Genomic DNA, 14,753 nt, shown 5'->3' with positions numbered 1-14,753 from the left:
CGTGATTTGGCTGTCATACTGTAAGCAGGATGAGAATCACTTGACCCCAGTGATGCTGTACCCCCTAAAATATTTATCGCACATTGGCCTCCTTGTCCACCCTCAGCGTATGTACAGTTTTATGTATCAATTCCCTGAACAGCTCAGCTCTGCGATCAAGCCTGGCCCTGCGACTCTGGTCAATGGTTTCCAGTGCCCCATTTAGAGACAAAATTCTTCTTTGCCCTATGGTGTGTTCCAAGGCATCCACCAGCAACATCAAGGATGGTGGTCTTGAAGGCACTCCACAACTCTTCAAGATTTCTCAAAGCACCCACACTCCTTAAATGCCCACTCAGCCTGTTTGCAACCAGCTAAGCTCCCCTCTCATTCTTGAGCTTGCCAACATGCAGCCAATGATGATATGGTACCATTCTCCTGGATTTAATCTGCAACTTCAGAGTTGCCACCACAAGCATGTGGTTGGTATTGAGGAACTGAGCACTCCAGTAGACCCTGCAGTTCGGGAACATCCTCCAGCGACTATCAACGAGCACATGGACAGTCTCCTTTGCCACACAACCAGCGTTGGAATTCCAAGTCCAGCAATGAGCCTGCGGGCACTCAAACCATGAACCAGCCACCCTCAGTCCACGACTTCTTGCAAAGTCAAGGAACTTGGTGCTTTTCTGGTTTACAGTTACAGACCCATGGGGACCAATGCATGTCTCATCACCATCCTTTTCAGCTCCAGTTGATGCAATAAAATCCCCTAAGACTAGAAGAGTATATCTTCTGGGACACTGATCAATCACAGACTCGAGCGTGGCATAGAATGCATCCTTCACGGTGAGATCACTCACCTCAGTCGGAGCATATACAGAGACCAGCGAAACGACACCCAATGAGTGACAAATCCTTAGTCTCATAATACGCTCATTGACTGGTGTTACCTCAATTATCATTGGAGTTAACTTATTGGACACAGCTACAGCAACTCCTTGGGCATGGTAACCATCAAAGTGACCAGATCAATAGTAGGTGTAACCATCCACCATGATCTCGCCACTATCTGGTATCTGAACATCAGAGAGTGTTGCAATATCGATGTTCAAACGCTTGAGGACAGATGATAACTGAGACAGATGATCATCCTCTCTTCGGGAAAGGATATTCCAGGCACCCACCTAACGGGACCACCTCAGTTTTACCCAAGAAGACCACCGTCTGGTGGATCACACCTCAGCACCACCCTGAACACACTACCACAATCCAACTCAGGAAGGTTGCCCCATATTTTTCCTCCTATCATGAAAGAGTGGCAGTCCCAAAGGCTTTGCCCCAATCCCATCATCCAGTGAGCTGCCATACGAAGGGCAGTTGCACAGGAGGTATTTCCACGGAGTGTGTTTTTGTTTAGCAAGCTGGCATTCCTCCCCCTCGAAAGGTATTTTATCATTGTTTAGCGAGGGAGGAGCATAAAGGCAGATCAGGATGGGCAGTTGGCAGTCCCAAGTGTCTTTGTTGGTGCAAGGACGCTTCCCCTGGTTTTGGCCCCACCCATGCGTGGACTCCGTACCAGAAATGGGTGCAATCGTTTCTGCACCTCACCAAGTAAAGGACCTCTGAGGTTAACGTGGGGCGAAGGTTTCTGTTGGTGCTTTCCAGACATGAACATGCGCTGGACACCAAATGGGGACCCAAGTTGAGCGGAGCGCTAATGCTATCCATGTGATGCTTAATGGGTTTGAGTGCACACTTGTGCTTCAAACTACATGCCGAAAGATCATTCCCACAAGATTATGTATATTTCCAGCCTCATTATTTTGGCAGGGTCTCCCAGCTGAGTTGGAATTGATATAATGATCAGTGTTGATAGTCTCACAGCAATTTGTACACAGTGGTATACATATAGAGATGTGTGCATGTGGTGTTTGCATCATAGGACTTTGCTCCAGATGCGCAATTATCACCTTCTTGTTAACGAGTGTGTTCTAAGCCATCGTGTAATCAAAACATCTGTTGGGAATAATCAAAGCTGCATCACTCATTGGTCATGGTTTGGTCTTGTTTTGTGCAGATCTTTACATTGATCTATCAGATTGAGCTGCTGAACAAGCAGTAAACTGGTAACAGTCCTGCCTTCCTTTGGAATCTGTCATGAATGGCCTTAAGCAAAAGTAGTGTAGACTTTTGTTGCAAAGCCACTGTCCGGCCATGAGCCATATCGACCTTGCAAACCCTCATGCATCACTGTGACACAAAGCTGGTCGTACTGAGCAGGTGCCAACTCGCTATGATTATTAGACGGATTGATTGAGGATAGTCCTTCAGCACACGATTCAAGTAACGAAAATCATTTATCTTTTGTAAGACAATGAAAAAGTATGACTGTACAATTGGATTGTGTTTCAGCAAAGGCTTGCGCTCCTCCAATGAATATCCAAAGCTTCTCAGAGAAGGGAGATTAAGCAAAAAAGAAGAGATTATGCTTTGACAGCACAATAGTGGTTCACAGTCCAATCAGTCAAATCAGATTTCACAGTCAAATCACAGAAAAGAGACAGTCAAATCAGTTCACATGATTTTTGTTCCAACTTTTCAATGTTGGGAATATGAACAGTGCATTTGCTTTTGCTTTTTGAAACCAATACTTTGGAGTTAACAGCCAAGGCCTGCAGGAGGAGGACATTATCTGCTCTAAGGCATGACATTTTCCACATCCCATTGCTGTTGAGGATTAAATACACATCTTGGCAGAGGCGCTTGTAAAATCAGCTCAAAACAAAGCTCTAAATATGAAAAAGAGCAATCAGAGATTGCAGGCCCTCGCCAGGACTTGTTTTGTTTGGTGTTTGTGTAGTTTTATGTGGCATTTGTGTACTGATGTGTTACGTAGTTAATAAGAGACATAATTAGAACTGCCACTTTATAACTGCTGGCAGTGATGACCAGGAACCAAGAATGTCCTGCTTTGACGCAACCCCGCTTTGATTGGACACCTGACCCTGACCCATGACGTTATTATATTTTTATTCATTATTCAATTTAATTTAGAATGGGATTAAAATAAATTCAATTCAAATTAAATGGAAGACCAAATAGGTACAGTTCTGCATCGGAGTAATCAGAAGGAACCCAAACAAGCAAAAAGCAATAATGAAGTCATCAGTAAGAACCTGGCTGGGATTCACATTTCAGTTGCTACTCCTATACCCTCAACCCCATCCAGGCACAGCCAAGTGAGCCTTTTCCAAAAATAAAACATGAAAAAAAAATCAAATCATTTATTCACCATCAATACGAGATCATAATTTTGAAGTTTTACGTCGTTTGATTCAGCAGTTCCAGAGAAAACATTATTTAATATTTTCTTCAATCCAATATGGCTGCCAAACCATGTGACCTATCAATTATTCCTTAACAAACTTGCACACTAAAGGCTTGGGGAACATTTGTGTGAAGATTCACCTCAATCTGTCCAGCTGTTTTCAGAGAAGAAGATTTTTTTTTTATAGGTTTTAGGGTAAATCCAATGTGTCTGCCAAACCATGTGACCTCTGATGTCATGTGTGAAAGTTTTGTCCCTCATGGATAGGCGGTCATGCATGCAAAGTTTTGTCTCGATCTGTTCAGCCATTTCAGGGAACAAGATTTTTGAAGTTTTTTTATTTTTCTTACAATATGGCAGACAAATCATGTGACCGATGACATCATTATTATTATTTGTTCTGTTGACTATTTTATCCCAAGATGACCCTCAAAAAATTTCATACTGATCAGATGAAGCGTTCTTCATGTACAATTATGACGTCATAATGAAGGCACCTATGACATCATTTTAAAAAATCACACTTATTTCCCATAGTGAGTACTTAGCATGTGCCAGGTTTCAATTTTTTTCTTTGTGTGATTTCAGAGATACATGGGTCCAAAGTTTTTCCATTTTTCCAACATGGCTGCCACACCCAAATTTTGATGACCTTCGACATCATAATTATCAATGAAACATTCTGCATGAGTCGTTGCTCCTACAGTGAAAATTTTGTCTCAATTTGACAAGCGGTTGTGGTGAAAAACACTAAAGTTCTGTGTGGACAAAAACAATCAGACAGAGATGCTGGCGTACTCAGGAGGGCGTGGGGGTTCGCTCCGGGAGACAGTTGGGGGTGGGGGGGGTGCCATTAGGAGAGTTGAAATACTAGTACGATGATATAACGATGATTTTAGTTGCAAGTAACAATATAATATTAATCGTTATCTAAGCCTGGTGTTAGGGTGTTTGGCTTAGTGGTTAGGGTGGTGACTTGGGATCCTAGCATCCTGAGTTCAAGCCCTGTTGGGATGCTGAATTAAAATACACCAGGAGGTTAACTCAGCCTGTCATCCTGCCGAGGTTGGCAAAATGAGCACCAGTGTACTGGTAAGGGGGACACTGCATCAGCGGCATAGCCGTGTCCCAAACAATGATACAACCAGCAGCCACAGGCTGCACTCGATAGAGAGAGAGAGAATAGTTATCTAATAATAAAGACAGTAACTCACAACTAAAACCATTGTTATATTTTTAATTTCTTCTCCAGAGTCCTCATATAAAGCATGATAGCAGCGGACAATGTAAACAGCAGTTCACATACCTGGTACTCAGGTACTCATGCGAGGTAAAAATAAAAATATAACTAAATGTGTCCGTAAAATATGCTCAGAAAGCTCAAAAGTGTACTGGCGCAGCAGAGACTTTTGATGAAAGACTTTCTCATCTCTTGTAGATCAGATTCTTCTGTAATAATTCAGATTATCCTGTGATTTCAAAATTTAAGCATACAAAATTAAGTTTATACATTTTAAGAATGAAAAAAAAAATCGATCTAAGGAGAATGTGCAAGTGAAGAGGAAGAAGATGCCCAAGAGCGTCCAGAATGAAAAAAAAAAAAAAGAGCGGCCACGATGGTACCTCGACGTGCTTTCTGGGTTAACCCTTTCATTCAAAAAGTCAAGCAAATTACTGCACTGTACTCGCAGGACTTATGAAAAGTTAATCTCATCAATTAAATAGTTTATGGGCAGGAAAAACATCGCCAGGGAAATGACGACGTGCAATCGCCGGGCGTTCCTTGACACTGGATTTTCTGTTACCTTTTTGAAAATTTTTACTTGTGATGTTTTCTCTCTGGTTGAAGATGTGTTTTTGTTATATCAATACCAAGCAGCATTGTTGCGGGGCCGGGTATCGGCGACGAGCACAACCGCTAGATGGAGCAGTTGGGTCGACTCCACCGATCACCCGGAATTTATAGGTCGTCACCCCGGATAACTCCGGAGCCGACGGGTCCCTTATCAGGCCAAAGTTCGTCAATAGGTCGACCACGTGGGGTAGGGTCAATTGCCACTTTCAATTTACCTAAATACCCACGTCGTCCAACTACCGGAGAAATTCACTCTCGACGATGCTTGTACGGAACGAGACGCTAGCGTACTCGAACCATGTGCGACCCGGGCGAATGCCCACCGAGCTTCCGTCGGTCCAAATGTCCCTTTACAGCGGCAGCAGCCTGGCTAGTTCTCCAACACGCACCGTGTTAAACCAATAAAAAGAAAGGACGAGGACGAACCAATACATTTAACATATGGTTTATTTATAATGGAGCAGGGGGGCACGTAAGAAGCAGAGTTATCCGAATATAAGAGGCGCGTATGTACAGCAAGGCACTTATACAATTTCAACTTACTGGACTGGCGCCACAAACACACACACACACACACACACACACACACACACACACACACACACACACACACACACACACACACACACACACACACATACACACACACACCCAAAGGAATGGACCCAAAGTGGTCGTCATTGAGGCCTCCAGCTCGGAGGGAAAGGGTGAACTGAAGACCAGATTCTCCCTCGGACCTGTCCACCTCGTGTGGACTTCAAGCTGAGTCGAACCAGGCACCAGCGAGAGGCGAGCCTAATCCAGACACCGGCGAGCCGCGATGAGCCTACCGAGCTCCGGCGGATCCTCACGCGCTCCAGAACACACGCTGGTGAAGACGAGGCGCCGATCCTTCGCAACCCGCGCGAGTAGATTCAACCAAAACAACCACCAACTAACCCTCTGTCCTCTCCATTCCCTTTTTATGCCTCTCGGGCACGGCTCGCCCAGGCGTGGCCTGTTCTCCATGGGTGGGGCCTGACCTTTCCCCTACTCGGCACGCCGCCAAGCGAATTGGTCGGTGGGGCATGTCGCATTCCATGACTTGGAGTGCCCAAGCGAGCACGCGGAGAATGCCGGGAGCAGAGGGTTTTCGTTGGTGTTGTAAAAACAAAAGGAAACCCTGACTATTAAAATAACTTCACAGCGCATGAACATTTATTCACCCATTAGACGAGGGAAAGGGAGCTATTGATCCACATTTACTTACCAATATAACTGAGCGATAGGAACCTGAATGTCTGTGTGCACAAGGCTTCCAGATTCGCAACAGTATTACCTGCTTGCCAGATTTTTAATGTCATGCATTTTTCTTCATTTCCAATTTTCTTCCAACAGATAAAGGACTGTAACCCCCTTCAACTTTTCCAGGAAAACATGATATTTGTTTTTTTATGTATATTATTACCCTGCACTCTTGAAACGAAAAGCAGGGTTATAGTTGGGGAGGAATTACGGGTTCCCATGCACCCCCTCTGGGATTTAATGACACTGGGTTTTTTTAAAGTGCCAAGGGTGTCTATTAATAGATTTGACATGTTCCCAAGAAAAAAAGTGGCTCAAAGGGTCCATTCGGCGGCCATCTTGGATTTTGTCACGAACGTCAGCGAAAAGTTAAATGTCATTACTTTTTTGCCACGTGTCTTAGAAACATAAATGAAATAATTTTTTCAATTAATTGTGGGATTGTAAATCATTTAAGAACATTATTTTAGCGTTTTAAATGCCATTGTTTCGATCAAAATCGAGAAAAACCTTCAAAATTTGACAAAATGTGATCATTTTTCAAGTATCGTCTTAATAGGTCAAGTTTGTTAGCGAAGTTGATTCGCTTTAGAAGCTGGCCAACATTTTGCCTCTACAACATGATGTCGGTGGAGTAACATTGTGTCTCTGTGTTTTACAGGTGAATGGTAGAAGAGGATCTATGCCCTTACTAAGGCCTAGGTCACATTTGCCACGGCAGCCGTGGGGTCTCCAAAATCTGCGGCCACTAGCAATTCTACGGCGGCCACAGTATTTCCACGGTCACACAATGTAGCAGTCACATGTGTTTTTATTTTTCGGGTAACCACACGGCGTGTTTATAAATTGTGGAGACGGAAAACGTGGGGGTGCCGTACGGTCTTTGATTTCATGTCGCATGGTGACCTTAGGGCATCCCTACGCCGGCAATATAATTTTAAAGCAGACGCAAGGAGACCTCAAGGTGCCCGCAAGGCGACCACAGGGGGGCCTAAGGCGAACGTGCGGCCAAACGGACGGTAATGAGTGGGTATATATACCAGTCCTTTTTTTACTGAAATAAAAATATACCAGTATATATAACTGAATATACTATAACTATAATATACCGTGGTCCCCCAGAATCTGAACGGCCAAGCTGTTTGGACAAATTGGAATCCAAACAATTTTTTTCGAGAAAGTTTGGCCCTAAAAATCCAATACATTTTTAAAAAACCGAACACAACGTGGCGTTCATGTTTGTTCACGTGTCTCCCCCACCTGTTCGACCCGCATCTTCGCGCTTTGTTCATTCAGTTCGTCGGTGGAAGTACTCAGTCACATTTGCTCTACGGCGAGGATAAGGCGGCCGTACGCCCTCTGAATTGACAGAAACGTGCGGCAGCCGCAGAGAAACTGAGGTGGCCTCAGGGTGGCCCTACGCTGTTTGGCTATATTTTACAGGCCGTAGGGGCGCCGTGGAATTATTACTGCGGAGTTATACCTTTTTTCATTTCTACGCTCCGCGTATTTATTCGACAAAGCCAAGTTATGACGTAGATGTGTTCCACGTCGACCGTACGTAGGGCATACGGTGGGCTTGCGTTTTCCGTGCGGCTTGCGTTTTTTCCTTTCTGCCATGAGCTCTTGTTAATGAAAAATGAATTTTCCCAACCCCCAAAAAATTACGGCACCCCCACGTTTTCCGTCTCCACAATTTATAAATACGCCATGCGGCAACCCGAAAAATAAAAACATGTGTGACTGCTACATTGTGTGACCATGGAAATACTGCGGCCGCTTTATAATTGCGAGTGTCTGTACATTTTCTAGACCCTCCGGGCGCCGAGCCAAATGTGACTTCGGCCTTACCTCGTGTTTTCACCTTCATTTTTTTTAAAATCATCTTGTGTTTTAATTATTAACAAAAAAGCAATCCGATCACGTGGTGTGACGGACTGTCGGGCAAGGATTGAATTTCACAGCAAAACCGGTTGTAATTTTTGATATCCATGATAACGTCCGCCCGATGCGTTTGATGAAAGTGATTGTGGTTCTGGGGGCATCATGTTTGATGAGTTGCCCTGGGGGCAGCGCTCTCGCAGAGTGCGCGAGCGATCGAAACCCAGGCCGGAGCTCGAGCCTGTGTTGACCTTTGGACGTGGCGATTGTACCAGTTTACATACAATACACCACCACCGAAGGTCATTTACTCATCCTATTTTACCTTAAACATGGGGAATTTCAGTTTAAAGTGTCTTGAAAGTGGGTTTATTTGGGTCCACGAACGGATTAATTCACTTTCCATTATTTCTTATTGGGAAAATATTTTTTGAATCCAAACTTTTTGCAATCCGAACAGCGTCCAGGAACGAATTAAATTCGGTTTCTGGGGGCACCACTGTGTATAGGCAAACAACTATACTCCGATCTCTAGCGATAGCACACGGTGAATGCACGGTCGACGCAGACTGAGACAGAGGCCGTACGTAGGTGCACGGCGGGCGTAGGGGAACCGTGCGTCAACCTTGCGTTGCCCACAGGTCGTCAAACAGACCGCAAGGCCACCGTATGGCGATCGTGTGAATAGTGCGGCCGCTGTAATTTTCGGGGGGTTGGGAAAATGCATTTTTCATTGAGAAGAGCTTATGGCAGCCGCATGGAAAACGCAAGCCCACCGCACGCCCTATGTACGGTCGACGTGGAACACATCTACGTCATAGCTTGGCTTGTCTAATTGCTACGGCGAGCGTAGAAATGAAAAAAGTTATAACTCCACGATTTCATTCCACGGCGACCCTACGGCCTGGAAAATATAGCCAAACGGCGTAGGGCCTCCCTGAGGCCACCTCAGTTTCTCTGTAGCCGCTGCACGTTTCTGTCAATTCAGAGGGCATACGGCCGCCTTATCCTCACCATAGAGCAAATGTGACTGAGGCCTAAGCTTTGTTTCACCATGGATCATGGCCAAAAGCGAAAAAGGACCAAAGCATCTGGTGAACTCTCATGTACAACCAAAACTGAAAAATGCTTAATACATGTGGTGCGGGGTGTTAAACATGACAAATTTACGGCATTGCAAACTGTTGCAGACCCGACAGAGAGACTGGCAGTGTCGCATGAAATTTGTGATCTGAGATTGGCAGAGTCACCCTCATCTGCACTCCGCATGGAAGAGGTATGCCGACAGACACCAGACTCATGAGATGGTTATGATTTGACCATTACAGGCAACCATAGGGGCTGCTATCAGTATTTCTCAAAGAATCTAGATCGTCTCAAAACCTGAAATCGTTCCGAACCCGCCTTCTCTCATCGCCACTCTCCCCGGAAACCAGGAAATACGGCAACTGCGTTTGGCCCGGAGTGTATCTTCTGTGAAAAAGAGGGACCCATTCATGTGACCATTAAAAACACTCGTACCACACAACGTCCAACTAAATTCACAATGACTGAAGCATGGCAGAAGATTGAAGCTCTTGCTGAGGAAAAGGGCAATCAATCACTTCTTCGGAGGATCAAAGGTGTTGATCTCTTCACAGCTGAAGCTCCGTTCCATTCCTACTGCCGAAAAGAGTTTGAGCGGGCATCAACACGAGGGAACAGCAAGAACCCTCAAACAATTGCAGAACAAGCTAATCTGACTGCCGCTCACAATGCAGCCTTCAATGCCATGGTTGATTTCATAGAGTAGCACGTAATTATCCAGAAACAAGCGATTCAACTTTCTTCGCTTCGCTTAATCTATGTTGCCAAACTCGATGAAACTGCTTTTGCTAATTCTAATTATCGTTCGGAGAAACTAATGCGACGGCTGGAAAAGCATACACATCTAGGAATAAAACTCTCTTTCAACAAGGTTGATTCTGATGAGCAAGGTTTCATTTAGTTCTACTTGGTATATAGCTCTTCCCTTACAGTTGGCGAAGCTGTTAGTCAAGTTTACAAGGTCGCTACCAAGGACAGCATAAAGGAAGTTGCACTAATGTTGCGAGGAATCATCAGTCGAGCATTCAAGGAGGGCAAGGATGTTCCATGGCCTCCGACTGCATCTGATCTCACCGTCAATAGAGATATGCTCCCAGAAGAACTCCAGAAATTTCTCAATCTCGTCATATCTGGAAACCCTACATCCAAATGTGAGAAGTCTGAGCACTTGGTTTTATCGATTGGACAGGACCTGTGTCGCTCTGTCACAAATTCAGAGTGGAAACTCCTGAAACACATTTTGCTGTGTCTGACACTCAGACATATGTACAGGAGTCAGCAACTTACAATCCATCTCAGTCGACTTGGTAACTGTGAGACATGATTTCGGTATTGAGCGAGAAACTGCTTTGGCAAAAGTGCTGGACCAGTCATCTACGCGGCTCACGCCACAGATTTTGAGGGGTGAATGCAATAGCCTCTTCCATTCGGAGTGGGATAATTATAATCAAAGGCTGACAGGTATTCACGGGAGCAATGGTGTCAATGCATCAGCCGGAATCATGATACAGGAGACAAAAGATGGCGTTGAACCTCAACAAATCAGGACCCTCCCAACCATTCCTAAGTCCAAGGAGCGTAGTCTCAAACTCGATCAGCCGGTATCCCTACCTCCACTGCACATATACAAACGAGATGGACCAACAATGGAGAAATGCACATTTGATCCTCCTCCAGAGAATGAACAGCGCTGGAAAAATGGTCTACACGTCTACCATGTGTGCGTGTTATGCCGGAAAGTGTGCAGTTCTGGCAAGCAATCAGTTCCAGCTCTCAGTGGGTTCCTATCTGCTACAGGAAACCCTCCAAACAGGAAAAGCACCATCGACTACTATCCTAGCCTTAACGAGCCAATCACTGAATATAACACCATTAAGCAGTGCTACACATGTGTCAAGAAGCTACTGCAGAGGTCGGTCAAGAGTACGCGAACAGGACATTCGACCTCGGCATGTGCATGAAAGCACTCCCACTCATTTGGAGCAACCCGGATGTCTACAGAAATAATATCATCCTGATCGATGCATTTCACATAATTCTCAACTTCTTGAAGATGATAGCTCAGAAGATGGCTGGTTCAGGATATAGTGAGATATTGCTGGAGGCTGCACTCATCACTACAGGCTGCCTGAAAGGCGTTCTTGCTGGTAAGGCCTACACGACTGCAATAGTGCTGTCAAAGGCAAGGGTAAAATTGGGCCTCTAAAGAAACTTGAAAAGAACCCTAGATTCCAGAAGGTCTTCACAGAACTGGGATCACGTTGGGATGTAGGGCCAAGCTTACTCACTGATCTGGAAGACTTTACCTGCATCATGTATGGACATACTCGGGTCCTTGACGTTGATGAGGTCAGGGCTTTGATGATGAAGAAGATGGTGGGAGAGGATATGAACTTGAATGCCAAGACCAAAGTAGACCTGGCACGCCTCCCACCATGCAAGAACTCTCTATACCCCCATATCAGAAGAGCGAATTATCGTGCGGCCCAATTGAAGCGGTCTCATATCCCAATCTTTGATGTTCCAGAAGCAACCAGGCATGGATGGGTCGAGGGAGATGATGGTCACCTCGAGCCTATCTCGTCGGATGGATGGTATTGCCACAAAGTCTTGTAGATGTTCTGGTCACAAGTGATAAAGAAGAAGATGATGAAGAAAATGGAGGGAATGACTTTGAGGATATGTTAACCTATCTTGATTATGACAGTGATGATGATGATGATGATGATGATGATGATGATGATGATGACTAAAGTTTTAGTTTTTATGGTTTAAAACGAATAGGTGGCAACAATTTGACGTCTGTGATGTAAGACAATACTTTAAAAATGGTCCAACTTTGAAGGTTTTTCTCGATTTTGATCTAATAAATGGCATCTCAACGCTAAAATAATGTTCTTAAATGATTTACAATCCCACAATTAATTGAAAAAGTTCTTTCATTTATGTTTCTAGGACATGTGGTAAAAAAGTTATGGCTTATGTAAATTTTCGCTGACGTTCGTGACGAAATCCGAGATGGCCGCCGAATGGACCCTTCGAGCCACTTTTTTTCTTGGGAACATGGCAAATCTATTAATAGACACCCTTGGCAGTTTAAAAAACCCGGTGTCATTAAATCCCAGAGGGGCTGCATGGGAACCCCTAATTCCTCCCGAACCATTAGGCATTCGGTTACGTACGTGTGGAGTACATGTGTGCGTGTTCATTTTTAAAATTCCTTTTCTCGGCAACTGTTGGTCGGATTGACAGGAAATTTCACCACAGGAAGACAGAAAGCCGGTATAATTTTTCTTTCATAAATATGACATCATATGTCACGTGGTACGGACGTCATCTTGGAAAAACGTAACACCTTGATATCTCCCAAACTGCACAATGGAAAAAAATTGAAACATGGCTCATTGTCAAGAACTCCCCTTGCGGATTAGGATACGTTAATGATGATGTCATCGGTACCTTAATTATGACGTCATAATTCGACAAGTACAATGCTTCATTCGATAGGTATGAAACAAAATTTTACTCTGCAACTGTTAGTCTCATGGTGCCGAAATTTTAACATTATGAGCGGCTCATCAGGCAGAATTTTTTTTTTAATGATGATGACGTCATATATCACATGGTACAGGCACCTTCTTGGAAAAACTTCACACCTCTATATCTCTGATACCACTCTGTGGAAAAAAAATTAGGACCCGGCTCATTGTAAACTACTCTGCACGAGGAATAAGATATTTTAATGACAGTCATCGGTGCTTTTGTTATGATGTCATAATTCGACAAGTACAACACTTCTCCAATCATTATGAATTTTTTTCTCAGCAACTGTTGGTCTCATGGACACTAAATTTTCACCATCGCAGCACCTTCTCCTTTTTTAATTTATTTTATATACACTGTCGAGGCTCATATGAGAGCTAACGCACATAAACACACAACAAGGGGAGCAGGAGACAAGAGAGGTGGGAGAGGGAAGGCAAAAACAGTGGAGAACAGAGACATGAGGAGATCTGCGGAAGGGAGAGGGATGAGGCGGGGTATACAGGGTAAACAAGATGGACATTGCGGGTATTTTCAGAAAGGAAAGGAAAGACATATCTCAGACAGAGCGGGGGGGTGGGGGGAGAGGCGAGGACAGAGAGGAGACAGTAAAAGTCAGAAAGACCACTGACCTGCCTGCGGTGAGAGAATGAGAGACCCAAAGACTCAGCCTCTTCAGGGGGATACCAATGATCCTAAATGCCTTGGTTTCCACAGCGTGAAGCAGAGAATGGTGAGAGGTGGGACCACCAGCCCAGAGGGTAGACCAGTACTCCATCAGGCTGCAGACAAAAGCTTTCTATATGGTCAGGAGTTCAAGTGTGCCAAGGAAGGACTTTGCACAATGGAGAATGCCCAGTCGGCAACTTCTTTGGAGGCCAGCTTGGAAATGTGGCTTTCCCAGGAAAGATCATGGCAGCTAATGAGACCCAGAAGCTTGAATGAAAGGAGTGCTTCAAGAGGATTGTTGAGAAAGTTGGTGGGGGCATTTTCCATATGGTCCTTTTAGAAAGACATAGTGAAAGTGTGAGATTTGTCAGAGTTGAAAGACATGTTCCAAGTGTTGGACCAACTTGTGATATTATCCAGATCTGCAGAGAGTGAAGAGGCTGCTGCTTGCCGGTCTGAGGGATGACAGATGGTACGGCAGAGGGTGGAGTCATCAGCAAAGAGATAAAGAGGATGTTCCAGAGTCAGAGAGATCATTGATGAAAACCAGAAAATGAAAAGGGCCCAGAACACTGCCTTGATGAACTCCAGCCTGGACAGGAAGAGGGGATGAGCGAACTCCTTTAAGGGCCACCCGTTGGCTGTAATAAGAGAGGATGTCGGCGAGCCATGAGTGGAGATGTCCTTGGGTACCAGAGGAAGAGAGTTTGTTTAACAGGCAGGGTACCAGACCATATCGAAGGCATGCAATATGCCTAGAGAGATGGCTCTGATTTCATGTCTGGCTTTGAGGACCTTCATCCATTGTTGGGAGAGTAGAAGCAGCATATCCAGGGTTGAGTGACCTGGTCTGAATCCAAATTGATGATCCCAAATCAAGCCATTGGAAAAGAGGAAGGATTTAATGTCTGAAGCGGTGATGGATTCCAGAACGTTGCTGATGATTGTGAGGAGGTTGATTGGTCTATAGCTTTGTGCCTTCTTTATGCAGAGCGGTAATGTTTTCTGTTTTCCACGCAGATAGCAAATGACCTTGAGCAAATGCGAGGGTGAATAGAAAAGAGGGAGCGTGAGCAAGAGTAGCAGAGCAGGTTTTTAGGACACGTGGGCTGATGCCATCTGGAC

The 14,753-nt window shown here is 44.7% G+C and overlaps 1 pseudogene; it reads left to right on the top strand.

Annotated features, from left to right (window-relative positions):
- The first annotated feature begins 9,876 nt into the window (after positions 1-9,876).
- Positions 9,877-11,622, top strand: LOC147011047 (uncharacterized; annotated as a pseudogene).
- Positions 11,623-14,753: the final 3,131 nt, after the last annotated feature.

The sequence above is a fragment of the Eptatretus burgeri genome, chromosome 16 (genome assembly GCF_056783735.1).
Source record: "Eptatretus burgeri isolate ZD-2024b chromosome 16, Ebu_testis_v1, whole genome shotgun sequence".
NCBI classification, from domain to species: domain Eukaryota; kingdom Metazoa; phylum Chordata; class Myxini; order Myxiniformes; family Myxinidae; genus Eptatretus; species Eptatretus burgeri.
Note: the sequence above shows the minus strand (reverse complement) of the source record. Positions and strands in the feature narration are given on the sequence as shown.